Source organism: Scyliorhinus torazame, chromosome 5, assembly GCF_047496885.1.
Source record: "Scyliorhinus torazame isolate Kashiwa2021f chromosome 5, sScyTor2.1, whole genome shotgun sequence".
NCBI lineage: Eukaryota > Metazoa > Chordata > Chondrichthyes > Carcharhiniformes > Scyliorhinidae > Scyliorhinus > Scyliorhinus torazame.
Genome location: NC_092711.1, coordinates 27,803,940 through 27,826,314, shown reverse-complemented (window position 1 = coordinate 27,826,314; position 22,375 = coordinate 27,803,940).

Below are 22,375 nucleotides of genomic sequence, written 5' to 3'. Positions count from 1 at the left end.
CGCGGTCCCCCTCCCCCAGCAGCCGCGGTCCCCCTCCCCTCCCCCAGCAGCCGCGGTCCCCCTCCCCCAGCAGCCGCAGTACCCCTCCCCTCCCCAGCAGCCGCGGTCCCCCTCCCCAGCAGCCGCGGCCCCCCTCCCCCTCCCCCAGCAGCCGCGCCCCCCCGCCACCTCCCCCAGCAGCCGCGGTCTCCCTCACCCTCCCCCAGCAGCCGCGGTCACTCTCCACCTCCCCCAGCAGCCGCGGTCCCCCTCCCTCCCCCAGCAGCCGCGGTCCCCCTCCCCCAGCAGCCGCGGTACCCCTCCCCTCCCCAGCAGCCGCGGTCCCCCTCCCCAGCAGCCGCGGCCCCCCTCCCCCTCCCCAGTAGCCGCGGTTCCACTCCCCAGCAGCCGCGGTCCCCCTCCCCCAGCAGCCGCGGTCCCCCTCCCCAGCAGCCGCGGTCCCCCTCCCCCAGCAGCCGCGGTCCCCCTCCCCCAGCAGCCGCGGTCCCCCTCCCTCTCCCCCAGCAGCCGCGGTCCCCCTCCCCCAGCAGCCGCGGTCCCCCTTCCCCTCCCCCAGCAGCCGCGGTGCCCTTCCCCCAGCAGCCGCGGTCCCCCTCCCCCAGCAGCCGCGGTCCCCCTCCCCTCCTCCAGCAGCCGCGGTCCCCCTCCCCCAGCAGCCGCGGTCCCCCTCCCCCAGCAGCAGCGGTCCCCCTCCACCAGCAGCCGCGGTCCCCCTCCCCCAGCAGCCGCGGTCCCCCTCCCCAGCAGCCGTGGTCCCCCTCCCCCAGCAGCCGCGGTCCCCCTCCCCCAGCCGCCGCTGTCCCCCTCCCCCAGCAGCCGCGGTCCCCCTCCCCAGCAGCCGCGTTGCCCCTCCCCCTACAGCCGCGGTCCCCCTCCCTCTCCCCCAGCAGCCGCGGTCCCCCTCCCCCAGCAGCCGCGGTCCCCCTTCCCCTCCCCCAGCAGCCGCGGTGCCCTTCCCCCAGCAGCCGCGGTCCCCCTCCCCCAGCAGCCGCGGTCCCCCTCCCCTCCTCCAGCAGCCGCGGTCCCCCTCCCCCAGCAGCCGCGGTCCCCCTCCCCCAGCAGCAGCGGTCCCCCTCCACCAGCAGCCGCGGTCCCCCTCCCCCAGCAGCCGCGGTCCCCCTCCCCAGCAGCCGTGGTCCCCCTCCCCCAGCAGCCGCGGTCCCCCTCCCCAGCAGCCGCGGTCCCCCTCCCCCAGCAGCCGCGGTCCCCCTCCCCCAGCAGCCGCGGTCCCCCTCCCCCAGCAGCCGCGGTCCCCCTCCCCCAGCAGCATTGTCTCGGGTCGGACAGTTTGATGGTGCTGTTTATTTGATGTCTATATAATGTTTATTTGGATCTGTTTTCCCTGAGATTGCCTGTCCTGCCCGCTCTTCCCGCGGGCAGGGTGAGGCAGCGCCCGCCGCTGGCATCGGCCTGGAGCTGGGACACAACAAAGCAAAACAGACCAGAAGTAACTGATGGACAAAACAAAATGTGGGGAGTGCCCCAAACCGCGGGTGGAGCACAGCCCCAACAGAACAGGAAAAGAGACCAAACCTCACCCAATACCCGCCCAATGAAAGTGTGAGAATGAGGGTCGGTCCGGCAGCCCACCCCCTGCGGGGCCCAGCCAGCCCGGTAAGCTTCGAGTGTGCCCGTGGGCAGCGCCTGCCCCCGCTCCAGGGACCCCCGGCCGCCACCCAGGCCGCGGGAGAGGGGCAGACAGCCGGGCCGGACGGCCCCCTCAGTCGCCCGCTGCCTGGACCTAGAAATGGGAAGTTCGGCCCGGCCCAGCGGCAGGTTCACGGGGAGACCCTCCGCCTTCCCCGCCCTCCCTCCGCACCGGGTGTCCGTAGATCAGGAGCGCGGGGCTGAAGCGCAAAGAAAACCTCAACAACAACGTGGTCGAGAAACCAAAGCGGGAGAGCAGCCGAGGACAGACAACATGGACAAGCTCCACGGCACCCACAGTCCGGCCCTCCCCACCCAGCCCTTCGCACGGCACCCACAGCCCTCCGCCACCCAGCCCTTCCCACGGCACCCACAGCCCTCCCCCACCCAGCCCTTCCCACGGCACCCACAGCCCTCCCCCACCCAGCCCTTCCCACGGCACCCACAGCCCGGCCCTCCCCCACCCAGCCCTTCCCACGGCACCCACAGCCCTCCGCCACCCAGCCCTGCCCACGGCACCCACAGCCCTCCGCCACCCAGCCCTTCCCACGGCACTCACATCCCTCCGCCACCAGCCCTGCCCACGGCACCCACCGCCCTCCCCCACCCAGCCCTTCCCACGGCACCCACAGCCCGGCCCTCCGCCACCCAGCCCTTCCCACGGCACCCACAGCCCTCCGCCACCCAGCCCTTCCCCCGGCACCCACAGCCCTCCCCCACCCAGCCCTTCCCACGGCACCCACAGCCCGGCCCTCCGCCACCCAGCCCTTCCCACGGCACCCACAGCCCTCCGCCACCCAGCCCTTCCCCCGGCACCCACCGCCCTCCCCCACCCAGCCCTTCCCACGGCACCCACAGCCCGGCCCTCCGCCACCCAGCCCTTCCCACGGCACCCACAGCCCTCCGCCACCCAGCCCTTCCCCCGGCACCCACAGCCCTCCCCCACCCAGCCCTTCCCACGGCACCCACAGCCCGGCCCCCTCCGCCACCCAGCCCTTCCCCCGGCACCCACAGCCCGGCCCTCCGCCACCCAGCCCTGCCCACGGCACCCACAGCCCGGCCCTCCGCCACCCAGCCCTTCCCCCGTCACCCACAGCCCGGCCCTCCGCCACCCAGCCCTTCCCCCGGCACCCACAGCCCGGCCCTCCGCCACCCAGCCCTTCCCCCGGCACCCACAGCCCTCCGCCACCCAGCCCTTCCCACGGCACCCACAGCCCTCCGCCACCCAGCCCTTCCCACGGCACCCACAGCCCGGCCCTCCGCCACCCAGCCCTTCCCACGGCACCCACAGCCCTCCGCCACCCAGCCCTTCCCACGGCACCCACAGCCCGGGCCTCCGCCACCCAGCCCTTCCCACGGCACCCACAGCCCTCCGCCACCCAGCCCTTCCCCCGGCACCCACAGCCCGGCCCTCCACCACCCAGCCCTTCCCCCGGCACCCACAGCCCGGCCCTCCGCGACCCAGCCCTTCCCCCGGCACCCACAGCCCTCCGCCACCCAGCCCTGTCCACGGCTCCCACAGCCCGGCCCTCCGCCACCCAGCCCTTCCCACGGCACCCACAGCCCGGCCCTCCGCCACCCAGCCCTTCCCACGGCACCCACAGCCCGGCCCTCCGCCACCCAGCCCTTCCCACGGCACCCACAGCCCGGCCCTCCGCCACCCAGCCCTTCCCACGGCACCCACAGCCCTCCGCCACCCAGCCCTTCCCACGGCACCCACAGCCCTCCGCCACCCAGCCCTGTCCACGGCTCCCACAGCCCGGCCCCCTCCGCCACCCAGCCCTTCCCCCGTCACCCACAGCCCGGCCCTCCGCCACCCAGCCATGTCCACGGCTCCCACAGCCCGGCCTCCCCCACCCAGCCCTTCCCACGGCACCCACAGCCCTCCGCCACCCAGCCCTGCCCACGGCACCCACAGCCCTCCGCCACCCAGCCCTTCCCACGGCACCCACAGCCCTCCGCCACCCAGCCCTTCCCACGGCACCCACAGCCGTCCGCCACCCAGCCCTTCCCACGGCACCCACAGCCCGGCCCTCCGCCACCCAGCCCTTCCCCCGGCACCCACAACCTGGCCCTCCGCCACCCAGCCCTTCCCACGGCACCCACAGCCCTCCGCCTCCCAGCCCTTCCCACGGCACCCACAGCCCGACCCTCCGCCACCCAGCCCTGCCCACGGCACCCACCGCCCTCCGCTCCGCCAGCCACCCGAATGGAGATTGGCGGAGGTGCGGATTCCTGAGCAGCGCCTCCCTTACGACAGCCGCCACTCCTGACGGGGGAGAGCTGCGGCGCCTGGAGACCGTGTTCCAGACTTTGAGGAGGTCCTGGTACAAGACGGGCAGCGCCAACAGAGAGTTCCGAAGACCCTGCTGGTCCACAGACAGGAGCTGCACGTCGTAGTTCAGGCCGAGCCCCTGGGGGGAGAAATCCGTCGCCAGGGCCCCACCGTGGAGGAGGCTCAGCGTACAGGTAACGCTGCAGAGTCTGAGGGTGGAAAGTGACAGTCTGGGTGCGGAGGCACACCAGCGCCTGACCGCCCTCCGCCATCGGGAGACTCCAGACCTCCGCAGCGACCCCGTGCAGTCGGTTGTCCCGGAGGAACCGAAGCCGGGCTCTCTGGATGGTGGGACAAAGCCAGGGGGGGGGGAGTCAGTGACCAGCCGGGACCACAGCATGGAGGCGATCAGCTGGTTTATGACGAGAACTCGGCCCCTGTGGGACAGCACTCGGAGCCGTCCTGTCCAGCGTCCCAGGCCAGCGGTGACCTTGGTCTCCAGCTCCTGCCCGTTCGCCGGCCAGGCTCCCTCTGCCGGGCAAAGATGGATTCCCAGGTAGAGGCTGTTGGTCCGACTCCAGCTGAAGGGCCCGAGCTCCTCCGGGAGGGGGTCCACCTGCCACGGACCGACCAGGAGTCCGGAACATTTGGCCCAGTTGATCCGTGCGGAGGACGCGGCGGAGTAGACAGCTTGGCTCTCTCGCATCCTCCGGGGGTCCCCGGGGTCAGTGACCATGAGGAACACGGCATCAGCGTCCACCGAGAGGACCACCCCCCCGTCCGGCTCGCGCAGAACCAGCCCCGTGAACCCCCTCCGCAGGAGGCACAGGAAAGGCCCCACGCAGAGGGAATAATGTTGGCCGGACAGGGGGCAGCCCTGACGCACTCCTCTCCCAAAGCGAAGGGGCGCCGTCAGGGACCCGTTAACCTTAATCAGACTCTCCGAGGCGGCGGACAGTAACCGGATCCGGGGGACAAAATACCACCCGAACCCGACAGCTCGCAGAGTCCCGAGCAAATCCCCGGGCCCCACCCTGTCGAACGCCTTCTCCTGGTCAAGAGACAGGGAGGCGCTCGACATACCAGTCCGCTGGGTAAAGTGAATAATGTCCCGGGCCAGGTGGATATTGTTGTAGATTGTGCGGTCCGGGACTGTGTCGGACTGGTCAGGGTGGATCATGTGGTCCAGCTCGGGGCCAAGGCGTAAACACAGCACCTTGGCGAAGGTTTTATAGTCCGTGATGAGGATGGCGACCAGTCGCCAGGTCTTAAGTCGGCGGAGATCCCCCTTCTTGGGCAGCAGGGCAACGACGGCCCTGCGCCACGAAAGGGGCATCTCCCCGGTCGCGGTACATTCCCCCAGGACCCCTGCATAGTCGCTCCCCAGGACGTCCCAGCACGCCCTGAAGAACTCCACGGTCAGCCCGTCCAGCCCTGGGGATTTGCCCCGTGAGAGGCTGTCCAGGGCGCCGGTCAGCTCTTGGAGGTTGATGGCATTATCGAGCTTCCCGGCGCCCTCCGGGCCCACCTGCGGCAGGTCCTCCCACAGAACTCTGCAAGCGTCCTCGCTGGACGGACCCGGAGAGAAGAGGTCGGAGTAAAAATCCCTGATCAGGGTCCTGACCCCCTCCGGATCCGAGACGAGGGGCCGGTCGTCGGCCAGCAGCGTAGAAACCTGCCGACGGGCCCCGCGTCCTCTTTCCAGCGAGTAGAAGAAGCGGGAGCCGCGGTCCATGTCCGTTAGGAGACGGATCCGCGACCTCACGTCCTCGCCGCGGGACCCGGCCAGTTGCAGGCCCCGCAGTGCGCCCCTCTTCTCCCTGTACACCAGCCCCAGGGCCGGGCCTCATCGGGCTGAGCGAGACGTGACTCCAGATCGAGGAGTTCCTCAGCCAGGTTGGCGATCGTGGAGTTCCGTCCCGCCGAAGACCCCTTCGTGTACCCCTGACAGAAGGCACGGATCTGGGCCTTGCCCACATCCCACCGTAGCCTCAAGGAGGGGAAGCCACCCCGCTTCCTTCTCCAGCCGGCCCAGAAACGGCAGAACGAGTCCAGGAACCGCTCGTCCTCCAGCAGCAGGTTGTTAAAGTGCCAGTACGCGGACCGTGTCTGAGCGCGGGACGGGGCGAGACCCGCCCACACCAGGTGGTGATCCGAGCTCGGCACCTGCTCCATGGAGGCCGTCGGAACGCTGGGCAAGTACGTCTTGGAAATGTAAAGACGGTCGATGCTGGACGCTCTGAACGGGGGCCGCACAGAGGTGCGCACCCGCAATTCAGGATGGAGAGTCCACCAGACATCCACCAAGTCAAAGGACCTAACCAGGTCCCTCAACTTCACCACCGCCGCCGGGCCGCGCTGGACTTCACCACGGTCCTTGTCCTTGAGGGTGCAATTAAAATCCCCTCCGAGGACGATGCACTCTGTTTTTGAAAACTCACCACTATTCTTAGAATTCCCCCAATACCAAAAAGGGCCGAGATTCTAAATGGTGATCAGGATTCTCACTCGCGACTCCGATGCAGGCTTCAGTGGGTGCTATTCAGGTCAAACTATGTTTTCTAGTTATCCCCCGGTATAACCCATACCTTCACCAAAGATTTCATCTACTTCCCACTTAGTAGCATCGATCCTGGGTCCCGCATTGCTAAGTAAGTAAAGTAGACTTTGGAATAACCACTATTTCAGGTTAAATTAAGTTATTTTATTATTATATTTTTTCTTTTAACAGCTGCAAATACTTTCTTTACAGAAAGGAAACAGACCTTGCTTCTGGGTCCTTCTGGGTGGTTGAAGGGATCTTCAGGCCCACCTTGACAATCAACCTTCTTTATAAAGTCTGGTCTTCTTTAGATGTAATCGCTGATGAGCTCAGTTGCTGTGTCCTGTCTTTCCCATGTACCGAGCTGTGAGAGCTGACTCTGCTGGCTATCTCTGAGCTGACATAGAGCTGACTCTTTAAATTCTAGTCTTCCTGAGATGTATTAGCTGTTTTAGCTCGGCTGCTATGCCTTGTCTTTCCCATGGCCGAGCTGACTGTAATCTGACTCTGAGCTGCTTGTTTCTTCTCTGCTTCTCTCTCTCCCTCCCTCTGAGTTCTGGTTCTGGTTCTGGTAGTTCCTGCCCTGGTCTCTGGGTTTACATATTTTTCTAACAGTTATCTAGTTTTTATGACTATATCGTAAAGTAACTTATTTCACTTTGATTGTAAAAAGTATCTTTGATCTAAACTTTCTAATCCAACTAAGTATTCATTTTGACATAACTGCATCTCAGAGATCGGATTACATTGTTTCCTGTGTGATGATCAAAATTCTTTGGTTTCAAGAGGTGTTACTTTTAATTCCTGTCATTTCTGTAGTTTTATTTTCCAATTGTGTCCTCAGCTCGTAATTTTGACTTTGATTTTGGCTTTGAATTATGTTTCTCGTAGACTGATAGTCTCCAGTTTTCTTTAATTTACCTGGTTTAGCAAATTTTCACACCTAGAATTATCACCAAATTCAACTGAACCTCATCCTTTTTTCCAGCTGCTAACTAAGACAGTTACTTTCAATGAAGGTGTGGGCCATTGTTTTTGGCTTCATTCAAAATCCTGTTTGTCTTGTTTGCTAAGCCTGCTTGAGCAAGGATATCTGCATTTTACAATCCTCTCCTGGCAGCTGCTGTTAACCCTTTGTGGGATCTTTCCCTGTATCCTCTCTTGTTTCTCTCAGACCAGATATTGCCAGACTTCAATGTTTCAAATGACACATCTTTCCATATTTTCAATAACACCCCGTATTGGCATTTGAAACATATCTATATCATTTGATCAATTATCCCCCCCCCCCATCTAATTGTACTGATGAACATTTATACCCAACCTTTCTCATTTGAATGTCCATGTTTTGTGATTTTAAATTGTGCATCGAAATCAATTTGTAAATGTATCGATATCACAGACCAGTGTCTTTTTCGTTCTTTCCTCAAGTCCAATTACGGTGAACCATAGCCGTAGCCGCTCAGGAAGGTAACACAATAGCTATATCCGTGTTCCACTACCTCCAAAGCAGTTTACTTCCTTGGGGTAGCAGCACCGTAGAAGCTTCCTCATGTCCCTTAGAAACAGCACACAACTCAGTCCATCAGTCACCAAAAAGGCCATTTGTCCATCACTGGCTGTTTCGTGTCCATTTTTCCGTCATCCAAATTGCTTACCGTTTCTCATTGGAATGGTAAATTATGACATCATGTACACCCACTGATTCCCTTGCTTCATTAATTTAAAAGGTTCAATTGATCCTGCTTCTAACCCTGACTTCCCCACATTAATGTCTAATATTGTTCTGAACCATGTATGTCTGCCAGCCCCTGGTGTACAGGAGAGAATATCTTTCCGACAAACTTCCTTCAAATCCCTTTCGTCTGTTATCATTTCCCTTACAACATTTGTAATACAATATGCCGACAGTATTCGCAAAACCACATCGAACTGTCACTTTTTCCAAATAAATTCTCCCTATTGTTAAATACACAGTAAAAATAAAAATTAAGTCTTGTCTTCACACATTACCCATCACCTAACTACACAAATAGACCGTGTGTTACAACTTTACATAATTGCAACTGTTATCACAATTTCAATACGAAAAATAAAGTACAATATCGACACATCCCTTCGTGGCTTTGGAACCAATAGTCACTACATACTAAATATGGCGTGTTAACAACATCAATATTATTTGTGATGTTCTATGCAGTTAAATCAAGAAAGCACACTAAACTACCATTATTCCCCCTCTATTAAAACATTCACACAGTTTCGAAATGCTGATCAAGTTCTCTAACGGCACACATACCCCCATTATCATACATACATAACAGTGCTAACAATTGACATGACATTTCTTCCTTAATAATGTTACAGAGGCAGCTACACCCCAGAGTGCAGTGGAACCACCCAGAGAAACACACTGACAATTGGAACTGAATCACTGAATGGTCACAGTTAGAGAGACAGCTACACCCCAGAGTGCAGTGGACCCACCCAGAGAAACACACTGACAATTGGAACTGAATCACTGAATGGTCACAGTTACAGAGACAGCTACATCCCAGAGTGCAGTGGAACCACACAGAGAAACACACTGACAATTGGAACTGAATCACTGAATGGTCACAGTTACAGAGGCAGCTACACCCCATAGTGCAGTGGAACCACCCAGAGAAACACACTGAAAATTGGAACTGAATCACTGAATGGTCAAGTTACAGAGGCAGCTACATCCCAGAGAGCAGTGGAACCACCCAGAGAAACACACTGACAATTGGAACAGAATCACTGAATGGTCACAGTTACAGAGACAGCTACATCCCAGAGCGCAGTGGAACCACCCAGAGAAACACACTGACAATTGGAACTGAATCTCTGAATGGTCACAGTTAGAGGGACAGCTACAACCCAGAGTGCAGTGGACCCACCCAGATAAACACACTGACAATTGGAACTGAATCACTCAATGGTCACAGTTACAGAGGCAGCTACACCCCAGAGTGCAGTGGACCTACCCAGAGAAACACACTGACAATTGGAACTGAATCTCTGAATGGTCACAGTTACAGAGGCAGCTACACCCCAGAGTGCAGTGGAACCACCCTGAGAAACACACTGACAATTGGAACTGAATCACTGAATGGTCACAGTTACAGAGGCAGCTACACCCCAGAGTGCAGTGGACCCACCCAGAGAAACACACTGACAATTGGAACTGAATCTCTGAATGGTCACAGTTACAGAGACAGCTACATCCCAGAGAGCAGTGGACCCACCCAGAGAAACACACTGACAATTGGAACTGAATCTCTGAATGGTCACAGTTACAGAGACAGCTACATCCCAGAGTGCAGTGGACCCACCCAGAGAAACACACTGACAATTGGAACTGAATCTCTGAATGGTCACAGTTACAGAGTCAGCTACACCCCAGAGTGCAGTGGAACCACCCAGAGAAACACACTGAAAATTGGAACTGAATCACTGAATGGTCAAGTTACAGAGGCAGCTACATCCCAGAGAGCAGTGGAACCACCCAGAGAAACACACTGACAATTGGAACAGAATCACTGAATGGTCACAGTTACAGAGACAGCTACATCCCAGAGCGCAGTGGAACCACCCAGAGAAACACACTGACAATTGGAACTGAATCTCTGAATGGTCACAGTTAGAGAGACAGCTACAACCCAGAGTGCAGTGTACCCACCCAGAGAAACACACTGAAAATTGGAACTGAATCACTCAATGGTCACAGTTACAGAGGCAGCTACACCCCAGAGTGCAGTGGACCCTCCCAGAGAAACACACTGACAATTGGAACTGAATCTCTGAATGGTCACAGTTACAGAGGCAGCTACACCCCAGAGTGCAGTGGAACCACCCTGAGACACACACTGACAATTGGAACTGAATCACTGAATGGTCACAGTTACAGAGGCAGCTACACCCCAGAGTGCAGTGGACCCACCCAGAGAAACACACTGACAATTGGAACTGAATCTCTGAATGGTCACAGTTACAGAGACAGCTACATCCCAGAGAGCAGTGGACCCACCCAGAGAAACACACTGACAATTGGAACTGAATCTCTGAATGGTCACAGTTAAAGAGACAGCTACATCCCAGAGTGCAGTGGACCCACCCAGAGAAACACACTGACAATTGGAACTGAATCTCTGAATGGTCACAGTTACAGAGGCAGCTACACCCCAGAGTGCAGTGGACCCACCCAGAGAAACACACTGACAATTGGAACTGAATCTCTGAATGGTCACAGTTACAGAGGCAGCTACACCCCAGAGTGCAGTGGAACCACCCAGAGAAACACACTGACAATTGGAACTGAATCACTGAATGGTCACAGTTACAGAGGCAGCTACATCCCAGAGAGCAGTGGACCCACCCAGAGAAACACACTGACAATTGGAACTGAATCACTGAATGGTCACAGTTACAGAGGCAGCTACACCCCAGAGTACAGTGGACCCACCCAGAGAAACACACTGACAATTGGAACTGAATCACTGAATGGTCACAGTTACAGAGACAGCTACACCCCAGAGTGCAGTGGAACCACGCAGAGAAACACACTGACAATTGGAACTGAATCACAGAATGGTCACAGTTACAGAGGCAGCTACACCCCAGAGTGCAGTGGGCCCACCCAGAGAAACACACTGACAATTGGAACTGAATCACTGAATGGGCAGAGTTACAGAGACAGCTACACCCCAGATTGCAGTGGAACCACCCTGAGAAACACACTGACAATTGGAACTGAATCACTGAATGGTCACAGTTACAGAGACAGCTACATCCCAGAGTGCAGTGGACCCACCCAGAGACACACACGGACAATTGGAACTGAATCACTGAATGGTCACAGTTACAGAGGCAGCTACACCCCAGAGTGCAGTGGACCCACCCAGAGAAACACACTGACAATTGGAACTGAATCACTGAATGGACACAGTTACAGAGGCAGCTGCACCCCAGAGTGCAGTGGACCCACCCAGAGAAACACACTGACAATTGGAACTGAATCTCTGAATGGTCACAGTTACAGAGACAGCTACATCCCAGAGAGCAGTGGACCCACCCAGAGAAACACACTGACAATTGGAACTGAATCTCTGAATGGTCACAGTTACAGAGACAGCTACATCCCAGAGTGCAGTGGACCCACCCAGAGAAACACACTGACAATTGGAACTGAATCTCTGAATGGTCACAGTTACAGAGACAGCTACACCCCAGAGTGCAGTGGAACCACCCAGAGAAACACACTGAAAATTGGAACTGAATCACTGAATGGTCAAGTTACAGAGGCAGCTACATCCCAGAGAGCAGTGGAACCACCCAGAGAAACACACTGACAATTGGAACAGAATCACTGAATGGTCACAGTTACAGAGACAGCTACATCCCAGAGCGCAGTGGAACCACCCAGAGAAACACACTGACAATTGGAACTGAATCTCTGAATGGTCACAGTTAGAGAGACAGCTACAACCCAGAGTGCAGTGTACCCACCCAGAGAAACACACTGAAAATTGGAACTGAATCACTCAATGGTCACAGTTACAGAGGCAGTTACACCCCAGAGTGCAGTGGACCCACCCAGAGAAACACACTGACAATTGGAACTGAATCTCTGAATGGTCACAGTTACAGAGGCAGCTACACCCCAGAGTGCAGTGGAACCACCCTGAGAAACACACTGACAATTGGAACTGAATCACTGAATGGTCACAGTTACAGAGGCAGCTACACCCCAGAGTGCAGTGGACCCACCCAGAGAAACACACTGACAATTGGAACTGAATCTCTGAATGGTCACAGTTACAGAGACAGCTACATCCCAGAGAGCAGTGGACCCACCCAGAGAAACACACTGACAATTGGAACTGAATCTCTGAATGGTCACAGTTAAAGAGACAGCTACATCCCAGAGTGCAGTGGACCCACCCAGAGAAACACACTGACAATTGGAACTGAATCTCTGAATGGTCACAGTTACAGAGGCAGCTACACCCCAGAGTGCAGTGGACCCACCCAGAGAAACACACTGACAATTGGAACTTAATCTCTGAATGGTCACAGTTACAGAGGCAGCTACACCCCAGAGTGCAGTGGAACCACCCAGAGAAACACACTGACAATTGGAACTGAATCACTGAATGGTCACAGTTACAGAGGCAGCTACATCCCAGAGAGCAGTGGACCCACCCAGAGAAACACACTGACAATTGGAACTGAATCACTGAATGGTCACAGTTACAGAGGCAGCTACACCCCAGAGTACAGTGGACCCACCCAGAGAAACACACTGACAATTGGAACTGAATCACTGAATGGTCACAGTTACAGAGACAGCTACACCCCAGAGTGCAGTGGAACCACGCAGAGAAACACACTGACAATTGGAACTGAATCACAGAATGGTCACAGTTACAGAGGCAGCTACACCCCAGAGTGCAGTGGGCCCACCCAGAGAAACACACTGACAATTGGAACTGAATCACTGAATGGGCAGAGTTACAGAGACAGCTACACCCCAGATTGCAGTGGAACCACCCTGAGAAACACACTGACAATTGGAACTGAATCACTGAATGGTCACAGTTACAGAGACAGCTACATCCCAGAGTGCAGTGGACCCACCCAGAGACACACACGGACAATTGGAACTGAATCACTGAATGGTCACAGTTACAGAGGCAGCTACACCCCAGAGTGCAGTGGACCCACCCAGAGAAACACACTGACAATTGGAACTGAATCACTGAATGGACACAGTTACAGAGGCAGCTGCACCCCAGAGTGCAGTGGAACCACACAGAGAAACACACTGACAATTGGAACTGAATCACTGAATGGTCACAGTTACAGAGACAGCGACACCCCAGAGTGCAGTGGAACCACACAGAGAAACACACTGACAATTGGAACTGAATCACTGAATGGTCACAGTTACAGAGACAGCTACACCCCAGAGTGCAGTGGAACCACACAGAGAAACACACTGACAATTGGAACTGAATCACTGAATGGTCACAGTTACAGAGGCAGCTACATCCCAGAGTGCAGTGGAACCACACAGAGAAAAACACTGACAATTGGAACTGAATCACTGAATGGTCACAGTTACAGAGACAGCTACACCCCAGAGTGCAGTGGAACCACCCAGAGAAACACACTGACAATTGGAACTGAATCACTGAATGGTCACAGTTACAGAGACAGCTACATCCCAGAGTGCAGTGGAACCACCCAGAGAAAAACACTGACAATTGGAACTGAATCACTGAATGGTCACAGTTACAGAGACAGCTACACCCCAGAGTGCTGTGGAACCACCCAGAGAAACACACTGACAATTGGAACTGAATCTCTGAATGGTCACAGTTACAGAGACAGCTACATCCCAGAGTGCAATGGACCCACCCAGAGAAACACACTGACAATTGGAACTGAATCTCTGAATGGTCACAGTTACAGAGGCAGCTACACCCCAGAGTGCAGTGGACCCACCCAGAGAAACACACTGACAATTGGAACTGAATCTCTGAATGGTCACAGTTACAGAGGCAGCTACACCCCAGAGTGCAGTGGAACCACCCAGAGAAACACACTGACAATTGGAACTGAATCACTGAATGGTCACAGTTACAGAGGCAGCTACATCCCAGAGTGCAGTGGACCCACCCAGAGAAACGCACTGACAATTGGAACTGAATCACTGAATGGTCACAGTTACAGAGGCAGCTACACCCCAGAGTACAGTGGATCCACCCAGAGAAACACACTGACAATTGGAACTGAATCACTGAATGGTCACAGTTACAGAGACAGCTACACCCCAGAGTGCAGTGGAACCACGCAGAGAAACACAATGACAATTGGAACTGAATCACAGAATGGTCACAGTTACAGAGGCAGCTACACCCCAGAGTGCAGTGGGCCCACCCAGAGAAACACACTGACAATTGGAACTGAATCACTGAATGGGCAGAGTTACAGAGACAGCTACACCCCAGAGTGCAGTGGAACCACACAGAGAAACACACTGACAATTGGAACTGAATCACTGAATGGACACAGTTACAGAGGCAGCTACACCCCAGAGTGCAGTGGAACCACACAGAGAAACACACTGACAATTGGAACTGAATCACTGAATGGTCACAGTTACAGAGACAGCTACACCCCAGAGTGCAGTGGAACGACACAGAGAAACACACTGACAATTGGAACTGAATCACTGAATGGTCACAGTTACAGAGACAGCTACACCCCAGAGTGCAGTGGAACCACACAGAGAAACACAATGACAATTGGAACTGAATCACTGAATGGTCACAGTTACAGAGGCAGCTACATCCCAGAGTGCAGTGGAACCACCCAGAGAAAAACACTGACAATTGGAACTGAATCACTGAATGGTCACAGTTACAGAGACAGCTACACCCCAGAGTGCAGTGGAACCACCCAGAGAAACACACTGACAATTGGAACTGAATCACTGAATGGTCACAGTTACAGAGACAGCTACATCCCAGAGTGCAGTGGACCCACCCAGAGAAACACACGGACAATTGGAACTGAATCACTGAATGGTCACAGTTACAGAGGCAGCTACACCCCAGAGTGCAGTGGACCCACCCAGAGAAACACACTGACAATTGGAACTGAATCACTGAATGGACACAGTTACAGAGGCAGCTACACCCCAGAGTGCAGTGGAACCACACAGAGAAACACACTGACAATTGGAACTGAATCACTGAATGGTCACAGTTACAGAGACAGCTACACCCCAGAGTGCAGTGGAACCACACAGAGAAACACACTGACAATTGGAACTGAATCACTGAATGGTCACAGTTACAGAGACAGCTACACCCCAGAGTGCAGTGGAACCACACAGAGAAACACACTGACAATTGGAACTGAATCACTGAATGGTCACAGTTACAGAGACAGCTACACCCCAGAGTGCTGTGGAACCACCCAGAGAAACACACTGACAATTGGAACTGAATCACTGAATGGTCACAGTTACAGAGACAGCTACACCCCAGAGTGCTGTGGAACCACCCAGAGAAACACACTGACAATTGGAACTGAATCTCTGAATGGTCACAGTTACAGAGACAGCTACATCCCAGAGTGCAATGGACCCACCCAGAGAAACACACTGACAATTGGAACTGAATCTCTGAATGGTCACAGTTACAGAGGCAGCTACACCCCAGAGTGCAGTGGACCCACCCAGAGAAACACACTGACAATTGGAACTGAATCTCTGAATGGTCACAGTTACAGAGGCAGCTACACCCCAGAGTGCAGTGGAACCACCCAGAGAAACACACTGACAATTGGAACTGAATCACTGAATGGTCACAGTTACAGAGGCAGCTACATCCCAGAGTGCAGTGGACCCACCCAGAGAAACGCACTGACAATTGGAACTGAATCACTGAATGGTCACAGTTACAGAGGCAGCTACACCCCAGAGTACAGTGGATCCACCCAGAGAAACACACTGACAATTGGAACTGAATCACTGAATGGTCACAGTTACAGAGACAGCTACACCCCAGAGTGCAGTGGAACCACGCAGAGAAACACACTGACAATTGGAACTGAATCACAGAATGGTCACAGTTACAGAGGCAGCTACACCCCAGAGTGCAGTGGGCCCACCCAGAGAAACACACTGACAATTGGAACTGAATCACTGAATGGGCAGAGTTACAGAGACAGCTACACCCCAGAGTGCAGTGGAACCACACAGAGAAACACACTGACAATTGGAACTGAATCACTGAATGGTCACAGTTACAGAGACAGCTACACCCCAGAGTGCAGTGGAACCACACAGAGAAACATACTGACAATTGGAACTGAATCACTGAATGGTCACAGTTACAGAGGCAGCTACACCCCAGAGTGCAGTGGACCCACCCAGAGAAACACACTGACAATTGGAACTGAATCACTGAATGGACACAGTTACAGAGGCAGCTACACCCCAGAGTGCAGTGGAACCACACAGAGAAACACACTGACAATTGGAACTGAATCACTGAATGGTCACAGTTACAGAGACAGCTACACCCCAGAGTGCAGTGGAACGACACAGAGAAACACATGACAATTGGAACTGAATCACTGAATGGTCACAGTTACAGAGACAGCTACACCCCAGAGTGCAGTGGAACCACACAGAGAAACACAATGACAATTGGAACTGAATCACTGAATGGTCACAGTTACAGAGGCAGCTACATCCCAGAGTGCAGTGGAACCACCCAGAGAAAAACACTGACAATTGGAACTGAATCACTGAATGGTCACAGTTACAGAGACAGCTACACCCCAGAGTGCAGTGGAACCACCCAGAGAAACACACTGACAATTGGAACTGAATCACTGAATGGTCACAGTTACAGAGACAGCTACATCCCAGAGTGCAGTGGACCCACCCAGAGAAACACACGGACAATTGGAACTGAATCACTGAATGGTCACAGTTACAGAGGCAGCTACACCCCAGAGTGCAGTGGACCCACCCAGAGAAACACACTGACAATTGGAACTGAATCACTGAATGGACACAGTTACAGAGGCAGCTACACCCCAGAGTGCAGTGGAACCACACAGAGAAACACACTGACAATTGGAACTGAATCACTGAATGGTCACAGTTACAGAGACAGCTACACCCCAGAGTGCAGTGGAACCACACAGAGAAACACACTGACAATTGGAACTGAATCACTGAATGGACACAGTTACAGAGACAGCTACACCCCAGAGTGCAGTGGAACCACACAGAGAAACACACTGACAATTGGAACTGAATCACTGAATGGTCACAGTTACAGAGACAGCTACACCCCAGAGTGCAGTGGAACGACACAGAGAAACACACTGACAATTGGAACTGAATCACTGAATGGTCACAGTTACAGAGACAGCTACACCCCAGAGTGCAGTGGAACCACACAGAGAAACACAATGACAATTGGAACTGAATCACTGAATGGTCACAGTTACAGAGGCAGCTACATCCCAGAGTGCAGTGGAACCACCCAGAGAAAAACACTGACAATTGGAACTGAATCACTGAATGGTCACAGTTACAGAGACAGCTACACCCCAGAGTGCAGTGGAACCACCCAGAGAAACACACTGACAATTGGAACTGAATCACTGAATGGTCACAGTTACAGAGACAGCTACATCCCAGAGTGCAGTGGACCCACCCAGAGAAACACACGGACAATTGGAACTGAATCACTGAATGGTCACAGTTACAGAGGCAGCTACACCCCAGAGTGCAGTGGACCCACCCAGAGAAACACACTGACAATTGGAACTGAATCACTGAATGGACACAGTTACAGAGGCAGCTACACCCCAGAGTGCAGTGGAACCACACAGAGAAACACACTGACAATTGGAACTGAATCACTGAATGGTCACAGTTACAGAGACAGCTACACCCCAGAGTGCAGTGGAACCACACAGAGAAACACACTGACAATTGGAACTGAATCACTGAATGGTCACAGTTACAGAGACAGCTACACCCCAGAGTGCAGTGGAACCACACAGAGAAACACACTGACAATTGGAACTGAATCACTGAATGGTCACAGTTACAGAGACAGCTACACCCCAGAGTGCTGTGGAACCACCCAGAGAAACACACTGACAATTGGAACTGAATCACTGAATGGTTACAGTGGAGTGAAGGTTATCACTGAAACAATCTGAGATGTAGAGATGGGACTGATGGTGTCTGAGTGGACGGCATCCTTTCTGTTAATGTTAGTTGAACAATGTGATCAACACAGTCCAGTGTTTGCAAAGAGGTCACTCACTCAGAAAAATAATATTTTCTTTCACTGAACACAATATCGTAATCTGTTTGTTCACGTCTTGAAAAATAAGTTAAACGATGTCACAACCTCAATTTCCCTGAGGCGGTTCCACAGGGTATTAATTAAAAGCTTGGAGAATATATAACCTCAGAGTTTTAGACAGAGAGATTGCCAATCGCAGGAAGGGACACATCACTTCACACTGAAAATGCATTTTCCAGTTAATCAGGTTGAGAAAGTATTCTACCCAATCCTGGCTATTGTTGGTGTTCCTGGTAAGTGACTGTCACCATTGAATTGGTGTAAATCTGTGTGTGAGCGGCTCTCTGATTTTAAACTGCGACTGAAAATACCTGATCCTGATCTCGTGCTCACTGTGAAATAGACACCTGGTCAACGATATAATTGTCAAATGTATTCAAGCCTGTCAGTGGTTTGAATCCCTTTCATCAACTCACAATAAACCTCTGTTTGTAACTCACTGGATATCTGACCGGGGAAGTTATTATAATGAGTGGAATTTTGTATAATGTTAGATTGGATGACAGTAAAGGCAATCTCTCTGAAGGGAGGTTTAGGAGGAGAAAGAATTAAATCACACTGAGTGTGGGTATCTGTCAGTGTAGAATTGTACTGACTGTGGGTCACTATCAGAGTGGAATATCTGACGGCGGTGAACAAGGATTACTGGAAGTGTCTGTCAGTGTAGAATTGTACTGACTGTGGGTCTCTCACCAGAGTGGAATATCTGACAGCGGTGAACAAGGATTACTGGAAGTATCTGTCAGTGTGGAATTGTACTGAGTGTGGGTCACTATCAGAGTGGAATATCTGACAGCAGTGAACAAGGATTACTGGAAGTGTCTGTCAGTGTGGAATTGTACTGAGTGTGGGTCCCACACCAGTGTGGAATATCTGACAGCAGTGAAGAAGGATTACTGGAAGTATCTGTCAGTGTAGAATTGTACTGACTGTGGGTTCCACACCAGTGTGGAATATCTGACAGCAGTGAAGAAGGATTACTGGAAATGTCTGTCAGTGTAGAATTGTACTGACTGTGGGTCTCTCACCAGAGTGGAATATCTGACAGCGGTGAACAAGGATTACTGGAAGTATCTGTCAGTGTAGAATTGTACTGACTGTGGGTCCCACACCAGTGTGGAATATCTGACAGCAGTGAAGAAGGATTACTGGAAATGTCTGTCAGTGTAGAATTGTACTGACTGTGGGTCTCTCACCAGAGTGGAATATCTGATCCAATTATCTATCTATTACTGGGACTATCTGTCCGTGTGGAATTGTATTGTGTGTGGGTCAGTAACTGGACTGAAATTAGTTGGTTCTATTTTGAAATGATGTATTTTATTGGTGAGGGGTCGCTCCATTCTGTGGAGTTCTCTCTGTGTGTTTTAACTTTGGAATAGGTTGAAAACAGGAAGAGTTTGGCTGTGTTTTGAAGATGTTTGATATTTATTGTATGAAGTGAAATGTCTCTATCTCTGTTTTCTATTGATCTACTCTAACAGGAACAGATATCACCCACACTCTAATGTTTCATAAAACCCACAGCAGTGCAGTATTCCACTAGGTTTTGTGATATTTTCTCATTCCTATTCATCCTGAAATGAACTCACATGTTTGATCAATTTTTATGGGTGTTTTTAAACTGTGTTTCTGCTTCACACGATTTGTGAATCTATTCACCTGAAGCCAGAAACCCCTCCAGTCCATTCACACACTTGTTTTCCAAGGAGCGATTGGGGGACTTATTGTTCTGAACAAAATGCAGCAGCGGACACTGATCTGTCGGGACATTAATGTCCCATCGAAATACCCACTTTGCAAATTCATAATGAATGATGGTGTGTGCCTGTAATTAGTTGTATTCTGCCTCTGTATTCACTCCCAATTTGATTCTGTCTGTAAATTGTGTAATTATCATTCTGCTTCCCGATCCCATACTGTTGATGGGAATGGTGAAGGAGAGTGATCCCAGTGCTGATCCTTGTGGAACACCACTTCCCACCTTCCACCAATCAGCCTAAATCCCTTTAACTCCTCTCCCTGTTTTCTGTGTGTGTCGCCAGCATGTGTCCATCCTGCTGCTGTGTCCCCTAACTCCACTGGCTCTGAGATTACCCATCAGTCTGTTATGTCGGATCTTACTGACGGCCTTTAGAAAATCAAATTGTTTAACATCCATCATACTACTCAGATCTATTATTTCTGGTAGTTATTGAAATAATTGGATGAAATGTGTCAGGAAGAATGCTGACTTTGGAATATGTGCCGGCTATTTAGTGTACTCTGTGTTACTGGATTTCTTTTAACTCAGACTTCTAATTCAATGTTTCCAACTGTTGACATTGTGACTGGACGATTTGATTATATTCTGTTCTAAATTCAAGAAAAACAGAGACCGACGTCTGCTTCTCAATTCTTTGGTAATTATTCTGATGTTGATCAGTGAAGAGATAATATTGTCTCTGCTGTTTCTGTCTATTTTATGAATATTTGTTGTGAAATCCATCCGCCTCCAGTAATCTCCCTCTACCTGGACCCCGCCCTCTGGCCTCCTATCAGCTCTTGATCTTTTCATTGAGATCTGTCAGTGCGACATCGACCGTCTCAATTTCCCTGTGCCTCTCACCAACTCTATCCTGACTCACTCTAAACTTGCCCCAATCCTCTCTCTGATATCCAACCCTGGCCTGGTGATCTAAGCTGCTCACAAGGGTGGTGCCATTATTGTCTGGTGTCCTGACCTCTTCCTCACAGAGGCTGACCGTCAGCTCTCAGGCACAGCCTGGTACCTCCCCCTGGACCAGCAGCACATCACCAAACATCATGATATTGTTTCCAGGGCTTTCACTGACCTCGTTGACTCTGGATATCTTCTGTCCACAGTCTCAGACATCAGAGTCCCACAATCCCACACATACTGCATCAACCTCCCGCTTCTACCTCCTTCCCAAAATCCACAAACAGGAACATCCCAGTGCACCCATTATTTCGGCCTGTTCCAGCCCCACCAAGATCATTTCTTCCCATCTTGATTCCATCCGCTTTACCCTGTTCTGCCCCTTCCCAAAGACAGTTGTGGCACAGTGACACAGTGGTTTGCACTGCTGCCTCACAGCAGCAGGATCCCGAAATCAATTCCTACCTTGGGTGACTGTCTGTGTGGAGACTGTACTTTTTCTCCCTGTCTGTGTGGGTTTCCTCCGGGTCTCCGGTTACCTCCCATAACCCAAAGATGTGCAGGTTAGGTGGATTGGCCATGCTAAATTACTCCGTAGTGTCCAAAAAGATGTGTAGGTTAGATTAAGGGGTTAATGAGATAGGCGGGGGAGTGAGCTTGGTTGAGGTACTCTTTCAGAGGTTTGGTACAGACTTAATGGGCCGAATGGCCTCCTTCTGCACTGTGGGGATGTTATGGTTCCTGATTCCTCTGGTGTCGTATGTCATATAAACAAGGTCTATTTCCCTGGCCCTAACCGCCTAATCTTCACAATGGATGTCCAATCCCTCTGCACCTCCGTTCCCCAACACGAGGGTTGTATACAGATCCTCATACCCTGCTTCCTGTAAAGACTGCATCTCATTCTCCCACTTTCTCCGCCTCCATCGCCTCTGATCTGATGCTGGCGTCTTCGAAAGTAGCCCCCCTGGCATGTCTGTCTTTTCCTTAACCTGGCCGTCCCCACCACCTTCCTTTGTTAACAGGGCTCTCAATCGTGTTCAATTCACTTCTCACACCTCTGTCCTCACACATCCCCCTCCCTCCCGGAAACATGATAGGGTTCCCCTCCTCACTTTCCACACCATCAGCCTCCCCATTGAAAGGGAAATCCTCCTCCATTTCTGCCAACTCCAGCATGATGTCACCACCAAACACATCTTCACCTCTCTCCAACCACCCCCCTCAATGTCTGCATTCCTCAGGTACCGCTCCCTCCCCCTTGTCCACTTCCCCCTCACACCCCACACCCCTTTCCCTTCCCCCAGCACCTTCCCCTG